Here is an 8,929-nt window from a genome sequence, read left to right as displayed (position 1 = left end):
CCTCAAACTTCATGGGCTCAGGACTTCAGAATTGTTGAGACATCTGATGAACCATTTCTTGTAGTTACACTACAATGGAAATTAATATCACAAAAATCTTTCAACTTTTATGGACTCCTTTGAAAACTAAAAATCACAAACCCATGGCATGCTATTATAAATAAAACTGTGAAAAAAAAAACTCTATTTTCTATGAACTAACTCAGAGAGAAAACTAGCCTGTTCGCATAATATGCAAAGACCCTTTTATGTCTTCCTAACGTCATAGAAAATCGTGATAGAAAATAGCCATTGCCTCCCACTCTATACTTCAATGGCAATAACAATACTCACAACTGGAACTTTTTGTTTGTTTGGCTTGGGGGGCACAACCCATTGTGCTCAGAACTTATTTGTGATTTAGGATCACTCCTGGTGGTGTTCAGGGGACCATATGTCATGGCGTGACTCAAAAACCTGGAAGGCAACCACTCCACTATTTCACCAGTCCCAATAACCCAAGATATCATATAAGCAATGGGAAGCAAATAGGAAAAAGAATCTAGTAAATATATTTACAATTACAACAGTCAAATTTTAACACTTATCTAATATGCATCTTAAATTTCCAAATGAGGTCGCCATATTTAGTGAATGAAATGCAGTCATCATCATAATGAGCTTCTAAATTACATTTTATACTTCAGCGATAATCCCAGACAACTCAACCGCTACTAGCAATTACTGATCATTTATTTTTGTTAACAGCCCGAAAAAAAAGTTTTCGAAGATATATAAATGATGGAGAGCTTGCTTAGAAAAATAAAATGTCTTCATATATTTGATGCTAATCTGTAATGAAAAATCTCCTAAACCAAAGCCTGGTTTGAGGAAGAAATGAGAGGCACAGGAATGCTGAGTTTACATGATGTATAGGCTCCATATAAAGATGGGGCCCAGGGTCTCCTCTGTTTTCTCCCAAATCCATATCATGGTTCCTTCCTCCAGCCAACCTCTCCACTCAGACTCCATAGCTCCAATCTGATTTTTTACTCAGGCATGAAATTAGCCTCTGGCTTCAGGAAATGGGCAAATAAAATATTCTGAACTCTGTCTCTTGCTTCATCTACCAGGTAAGCCTCACCTCACACTAGGGCCATCTTCATTCTCTCAGCAACTGTTCTGTGAAGGACTGTTAATCACTTTTATCTTCTTTAGGTCTTACTGAAAAACACTATTGCCTCATCCAGTAGTGTATAAGGCTCACAGATTATACCATCCCTGACTCCACTTATCTACCACTTCCATCCTCTCTATTTTTTCTGTTTTTTGCCCCTGACATGCATAAAATTTCATTCATCCAAATAATTTTCCTTCTTTTTTTGCTTTCTTTATTTTTATTTTTAATCTTTATTTAAACACCATGATTGCAAACATGACTTTATTTGGGTTTTAGTCACAAAAAGGACATCCCCCTTCACCAGCGCAACATTCCCACCACCAATTTCACCCCATATTCCTCCCCACACACCCCCTGCCTGTATTCAAGACAGGCATTCTACTTCTCTCACTCATGAACATTGTCATGGTAGTTGTTCGTGTTCTAACTGCACTCACCCCTCCTTGAGGTGAGCTTCATATTGTGAGCCGATCCTTCTGGCCCTCATCTCTGGGCATTATTACAATAACGTCTTTTTTTTAATATAATTTTTATTTTGATCATAGTGGCTTACATATTGTTGACAATAATATTTTAGGTACATATTTACATAAAATCAGGGGGGATTCCCATCACCAAATTGTCCTCCCTACACCTCCGTTTTTGTCCTAACTCCCATATCCTCTTCCCTCACCCCCAGGGTTGCTAGAATATGTGGTCTCCTCTGCATCTAGCCTACTGCTTAGTAGTCTTGCACCTGTTTGGTCCTGGTGCCTCCCTTATTTCCCCCTCTAACTGGGGGGGGGGGGGCAGGACTAGCTAGTTCAAGTTACGTGGTTTTGTTTGAAGGAGAGAAAAATAATAAACTGGGGTAAAAGTCTAATACGCCGAAAATAAGCGGAATTCTTCTAGAGGCTCTCATCATTGGTTCGAGAAACAAAGGAGAGAAAAAAGGTGAAACATTCCACCAGTACAAAAAGAAGTGTCAAATATCCAGTGAGGACTCCAACAATAACGACAAGCACCAAAAAAACACACACAAACAAACAAACAAAAAACAAAAACAGAAACAAAAAACACAAAACAAAACAAAACAAACAAACAAACAAAAAAAACCCGCCATGGTCTTGATATAAGAAACATGGCATAGCATATAAAGAAAGAACAGAAAGGAAGAGAAAGAATAAGTATAACTGGGGACAACTTCAATAATCACACCCAAACAAAGAAATTGACCAAAAATAGATAGGTAAATAAAAATAAATAATAATAAATGAAAATAAAAATAATAAAAAAATAAATAATGTTTTGTGCTTTTTGTTTTTTTCCCTCCTGCCCTGGCACAGTAAATATTGGGGTCATTTGAAAAGGAATTCACTTGGCCTAAGAGATATGGGGTTTCTCCGCCCTTGGAGTGTATTGTCATGGGATCAACTATAGACTCTGTTCAGGATCATTTACTCTCCCGGTGGTGCTTTTGTGGTGTTTGGAAGACCTCTGCTCTGTCCTGGGTGATACAATCAGGCCTCTGTGTCTAGGGAACTCAGTATCTGCACAGAACCTGCGGTGGGATTTATGATGAAGTCAGTCTTTGTGGTTCTAGAAGTTCTGTTCCATCAGTGTCATTTTAATTCATCTTCTGTGGTTGGGTATCTTGGTCTTTGCACTGAACCTAGGATGGCACCTAGGATAGTGTCTTTCTTTGTGCTTCCAGAAGCCCCATTCCGTTACAATGGTCTCTGCCAGACCTTTGGAACTGGGGATCATGTTTATTGTGCAGGTCGTAGTTCAAACCCTAGGCTAGGGCTTTTTTATTGGTCCCAGACTGTATACAGTCTGGTCATGGTTCTAGCAGCCAGTCATCTGTAACTCGAAATCTTGGCTTTTGGTCCTACCAAAGGGTGACAAGTCTTCTGATTTTGTCTTGTCGTTAGCTGGAAAGGTAGGATAACCTGCACTTAGGTCAAGTTGTTCCCATTTTCTTCGTTGTCAGGATGTCATATTAGAGCTGACACTTGTTGGTGACCTCGCAGTATTAAGGCTGTCCCGGATGGGATTTGTTTCCTGTAGCAGTTGTGAAGAACTGTGCCGTTTCTATGTCTGGGATCCAGGATTCAAGGCTGGACGGATGGTATCTAATCACCTGAGGTCTAAGTTGATTCCACATGACATATTTTCAAGGTAGGAGATATCCCTGTATTGTAAACAACTATGAGTTCCTATCTCTAGTAGATAAGAGCTCTTTTTTTTATATGTAAGAATTCCCCTTTTTTTAGTGTGCCTTTGCAGGGGGAAATGGTGCTACATTATATTGTCGGTGCCTTTGGGGGTGGTCAAAGGGGAAACAGAAACAGGTTACATACCCAAAAAAAGATAAAAAAAAATAAAAAATAGAAAAAAATAGGTAATAAAAATGTATGTGCTTACATATGTATATGTAGGTCAGACTTTTTTTTTTAAATGAGGTAGCAAAGTATTTAAAGGACCAAAGTGATGCAAAAGACTATCTTACATTTGGGGAAAAGCAGGTAAAGAGGTGGTGTGATACAGGTCTTATGCTTATGTTGGAAGTACAGGTTTTCCCATTGTCTTTTGGGTTTTTCTTGTGGTGTGTGGGTTCCCAGGCGTCTTTCCATCCCATCCCCTGATCTTCTTCAGATTGGCAAAAGATTTGCGGCAGGGAGGTCCTGGAAGAGTTCTTGCATTGAGGATACTTTTAGACCTAAGTCCGGTTTCAAGTAACAGTCCACATTAGGGGGAGTTGGTAGGGAGGGCAGCGCAGCATGAATCCGCAGGGGAGTTGGCTGCCTTTTCTTGCAGGAGACGAGGTGTGGGTTTGACTGGGTGTCCTCTCGACTGGGTGCTGGGTACTGGTTCGTTGGGGTAGGAGGTCAATCTTGATGCCTAATAGATTAAGGACTGAGGGTGGAGAGTTTTAATATGGCGGGAGGTCTGTATGGGATTGAGGGGTGAAGGGATAGTTGGATTTCCAAAGGGGGGAAAGGGGAAGGTATATGGAAGGGGTAGGAAGGGAGAAAAGAGAAAATACCTTAGAAAGAAAGGGAGAAAAGGAAAAAAGTAAAGAGAAGAGTAGAAAAGAAAAGAAAAAGAAGAGAAAAAATAAAAAAGAAAGTAGTGAGAATAGAGGAGAGAATAGCAAGGGAATGCTAGTTTGCTTGAATGTGTTCGAAGAATAGAGCCTGTAGTTTAAGTCTGTACGTCTCAGTTACTGCTTTGGTGGTCTGACTGGTCACGTGCTTCAATTCCTAAAAGAAGATGTAACCTAGAGATAAAGTGTATGTTAAAGAGTTTTCTCGGGGCCATCTCGTAGTGCAAGCTAGGTATGGTATCTCGTGTGGTATCCCGCGCTGCCATCTTAGTTTGTCCGCCATTTGTATCCAAGGACGCCTGTGGACATAAAAGCTGAGAGGTTATTTTAAATATAGTAATATAAAGGCATTAAAACGTAGTGTTATTGGATGTTTCCATTGGAGACAGTGATTTCCCGTGGTGTTCTTTACCTGTGTTCCTGTATACTATCTCTAAGAGATTATTGTGGGCCTTTGTTGTGGAAGGTTGATTACATACCTGTTCTCTCTATGCTGCAGTTTTTTGGTGTTGCTGTTTTCTTTGTGGTATAATGTGTAGTCAAGAGTTTGCGTTGTTCCTTTTTCAAGTATTTTGGGCACTGCTCCCGAGTATATGTTGACTATTGCAGTGTTTGGAGTTTCTACCCTGTTAAACCCTGTTATTTGATTGTTGAGTATTAGTAGTGTATAAGATGTATGTTTTGGGTGCTTCAGAATAGTGCCACAATAATGTCTTTTAATTTTCTTAAAACCCATAGATAAGTGAGACTATTTTGTGTGTGTGTCTCTCTCTTTCTGACTTATTTCACTCAGCATAATAGTTTCCTTCTATGTCCACAACTGAAATGTAGTGTAGGGTCAGGGACTGGAGAGATAGTACAGTGGATAGAGCATTGAACTTGCACAGACCTATTTCAAATTTGATCCCCTGCACCCCATATAGTCCCCTGAGTATAGTCAAGGGTAAATAATGAGTGCAAAGCCAGGATCATAAGGTCAGCCTATGATCCTTAAAATAAATTTTTTTTAAATGTAGGGTTCATGAACAGAGACTGTAGGGTTTTATCATTGACTGTGCTTCTATGGGCTGTGGCAATAGCCAACCAATCCCCCAGTGTTTGCCTGCACCACCCCACATCACAGGTTCTGGCATGCAGAGAAGGAACAGAGTACATGCAGTTCTCCCTCATGTCTCCTGAAATTTCACACTTGGGTCCCTTGTCAAAGAATCTAAGATCTGAGCATTCAAGAGATTAAACATGACATCCCCACAGGCAAATCCTGGGGTCTCTACTATTTTGTAAAGTAATTTTTCTTCAAATTGAATACTTTCCCTGGGACTCTAATCAATTACTTACAATACTACTTGCGACTGCTGGCAACATTCCAGAATATCTCATTACGCCTTTGTCAAAGTAGGTATTTAGGAGACAGAATATATGCTTGAGAAATGTGGAACGCTCCATGATCAATCAAAATAACAGAAAAAAGCAGACGGAAAACACTTGGGTGAGACAGGAAAGTTGAGGTTGTTGTTTCTAAATCTTACTTTACAATATGAGCCCTGTATTCTGTAACATGGTGTCTTTATAAAGCAGAAATTTGTCATATATCTGGAAGAAACTCCAGGACATCACATATTAATGTATAATTGGATGAAAAACTTGATTAGAGGCCAAAGGCAGAAGAGCAGGTCTATATAACCAACCCAAAAATGATAAATCACCACTTCTATCCTTGGCTTGGGTGTTGGTGTACGCACAACACCATGCTTCCATGGTTTTTCTCAGGATACAGTTGAGCTGTAGCCTTGTGTGTATAAGAACATTTGATTGGAGCTTCTCTGCCCTACTAAATTATATTTGAGAGATTAGTCACCACATGTGATGCATTCACTTTGTATTCCTGTCACTAATCCAGTGTTCCATTCATGTTGCCTAGATGAAGAATAATTTTATGTAACTTGAATACATTCGTGTTTATCCTAACATTTAAGTCTCCCCTTTCTGCTCCTATCATGTAGCTCAATACCTTGACTCAATAGGCATTACATTGAATGTATTTTCTATAAACTGTATGCATGTATATGGAACTGTACATGCACGTCTGTAGCATGGAAAATACAAGAGAAACATGGAAGTTTCATGTGCCTTAAAATGCATCATAGGTTTTTATCTATTTATCTATTCTTGGACACGGGTTGTTTTTCTTTAATAATATGTTTATTTAAGCACCATGATTACAGACATGTTTGTAGTTGGGTTTCAGTTATCAAAAAGAACACCCCCTTCTCCAGTGCATGTTCCCCACCACTAATGCCATTCATCTCCCTCCTCTCCCACCCCTTGCCTGTAATCAAGACAGACATTCTATTTCTCTCATTCACTACCACAGTCATGATAGTTGTTAGTTTTGTTATTTCTCTAACTGCACTCATCACTCTTTGTGGTAAACTTCATTTCATGGGCTGGTCCTTCCAGCTCTCATCTCTATTGCCTCTGGATATTATTACATTAATGCCTTTTATTTTTCTTAAAAAATATATACAATGGAATATCATGCAGCCATCAGGAGAAATGAAGTCATGAAATTTTCCTATACATGGATGTACATGGAATCTATTATGCTGAGTGAAATAAGTCAGAGGGAGATAGATGGACACAGGAGAGTATCAATCATCTATGGGTTTTAAGAAACATAAAAGACCTTTTTGCAATAGTTCTTAGAGACAAAAGAGAGGAGGGCTGGAAGGTCCAGCTCACGACATGAAGCTCACCACAAAGAGTGATGAGTGCAGGTAGAGAAATAACTACACTGAGAACTACCATAGCAATGTGAATGCATGAGGGAAGCAGAAAGCCTGTCAAGAGTACAGGCGGGAGTGGGGTGTGGAGAAGGGAGATTTGGGACATTGGTGATAGGAATGTTGCACTGGTGATGGGGGGTGTTCTTTACATGACTGATAGCCAACCACTATCAGGTTTGTAATCAAGGTGTATAAATAAAATATTATAAAAAAAGAAATATGGGGGCCGGGCGGTGGCGCTAGAGGTAAGGTGCCTGCCTTGCCTGCGCTAGCCTAGGACGGACCGTGGTTCGATCCCCCGGTGTCCCATATGGTCCCCCAAGCCAGGAGCGACTTCTGAGCACATAGCCAGGAGTAACCCCTGAGCGTCACCGGGTGTGGCCCAAAAACCAAAAAAAAAAAAAAAAAAAAAAGAAATATGTATTATAAGAAACAAAAAAGAAGTTACCACCCACATCCTAAAATACTGAGGCCCCAGACCTGGACAATAAACTCTAGATGACACATAAAAATATTTACCAGATATTCTACAAGTAGATAATCTGCATTGAATTTAAAAATTAATAAAGAGTAGCAATTGCCTTGAGGAATAAAGGATCTGGGAATTAGAGAAATCCATGATTCTACATAAGAGAGAGTGAAATCAATGTAATATAAGCTATTCTGCTTTTTTTGGTTTGTTTGTTTGGGGCTTCTCTTAGCTGTGCTCAGGGATTACCCTTGTCCTATGCTCAGAAATCACTCTAGGTAGAACTTGGGGGACCATATAGGGTTTCAGGGGTCAACTGCTTACATGATAAGCTCTTTATGCACTCTTTGTGCCTATCTCTTTGTCTCTAGACCCTTATTAAAGGAAGAAAGGTAACCATGAAAAAGTTGGTCACACTTTCATGATCAAAAGCAAGCTCACTCATTAATCTATTCACTCATTCATCCACCTACAACTTTTACATCTTATTATGACAGCACAATACAAATAGGACTAGAGATAAAGGTAGCATGGAGGTATATTAACTGTGTACATAAGTTCCATAAACATTAACATATGGTAGCCTGTTAGTTGGATTATAATAAAATATGAATTTTAAGAAGATAAGACGGTTGTAGGCCATGTTCTAATGAATTTAGAGTCTAATGGGGGAAATATGGAAAGAACCTGAGTTACAGTTAAAAGAAAGTAAAAATAATACATTTAATGAAGGAGTGATTTCAGTGTAGTGAAAAATTACATCCATTGGGAAAGCCTATATATCTACGAAGAGGTTACAATGTGAGGTAGATTTTGAATTCAAAGTAAATTCGTCATACACAGAGCAATTCCAATTTTCCCAGCCCTGTTCCAATTACCCTTCTGTCAAGCACACTTACAACATCATGCCCTCCTTTCTTATCTAGATGATAAATGATGTGATACCCCAGGTCAAGTCAAATGCCTGCCAGGCAGTGATCATCAGCTATCCCAATATTTGATGCTTAAACAATGAGGTTAAAATGCTGTTTATAATAGAATATCTCTGAGTAGGGAACAGCACTGCTCATCTTATTTCTAAAGTCATGTACTCTCTTCTTGGTACCAAATAACGCAAAGGCACTGTGTTCAAAGAAAAGATGCCTTTTTTTGGTCCCCCAATTCACAATACAGACCAGGCAAAGGTTGAGGTGTATTTGGGGTGCATTTCCTGTACCTTCTCTTTCTATATAGTCAGTGTAAAGAACACAGCCTGTGGTAAGAATTGGGAGGCCTTATCTTTTCTTTTCTTTGATTTTTTAATATATATAAAATCCTTCACCAGTGCAACATTCCCATGACCAATATTTCAAGTGTCCCTCCCCACCTCACACTGGCCTGTACTCTAGACAGGCTTTCTACTTCCTTCATTCAGTCAGGTTTTGTTA

At 39.3% G+C, this 8,929-nt stretch overlaps 1 non-coding gene across 1 annotated transcript; it reads right to left on the bottom strand.

The window, feature by feature from the left end:
* Positions 1-8,650: 8,650 nt before the first annotated feature.
* LOC125998483 (small nucleolar RNA SNORA51) lies at positions 8,651-8,776 on the bottom strand. The gene has a single exon (XR_007492045.1). It is a non-coding gene; the product is annotated as a small nucleolar RNA SNORA51 (small nucleolar RNA).
* Between the last annotated feature and the right edge of the window lie 153 nt (positions 8,777-8,929).

This window comes from Suncus etruscus, chromosome 20, assembly GCF_024139225.1.
Source record: "Suncus etruscus isolate mSunEtr1 chromosome 20, mSunEtr1.pri.cur, whole genome shotgun sequence".
Lineage (NCBI taxonomy): Eukaryota > Metazoa > Chordata > Mammalia > Eulipotyphla > Soricidae > Suncus > Suncus etruscus.
This window is presented reverse-complemented; position numbering and strand designations above follow the sequence as displayed.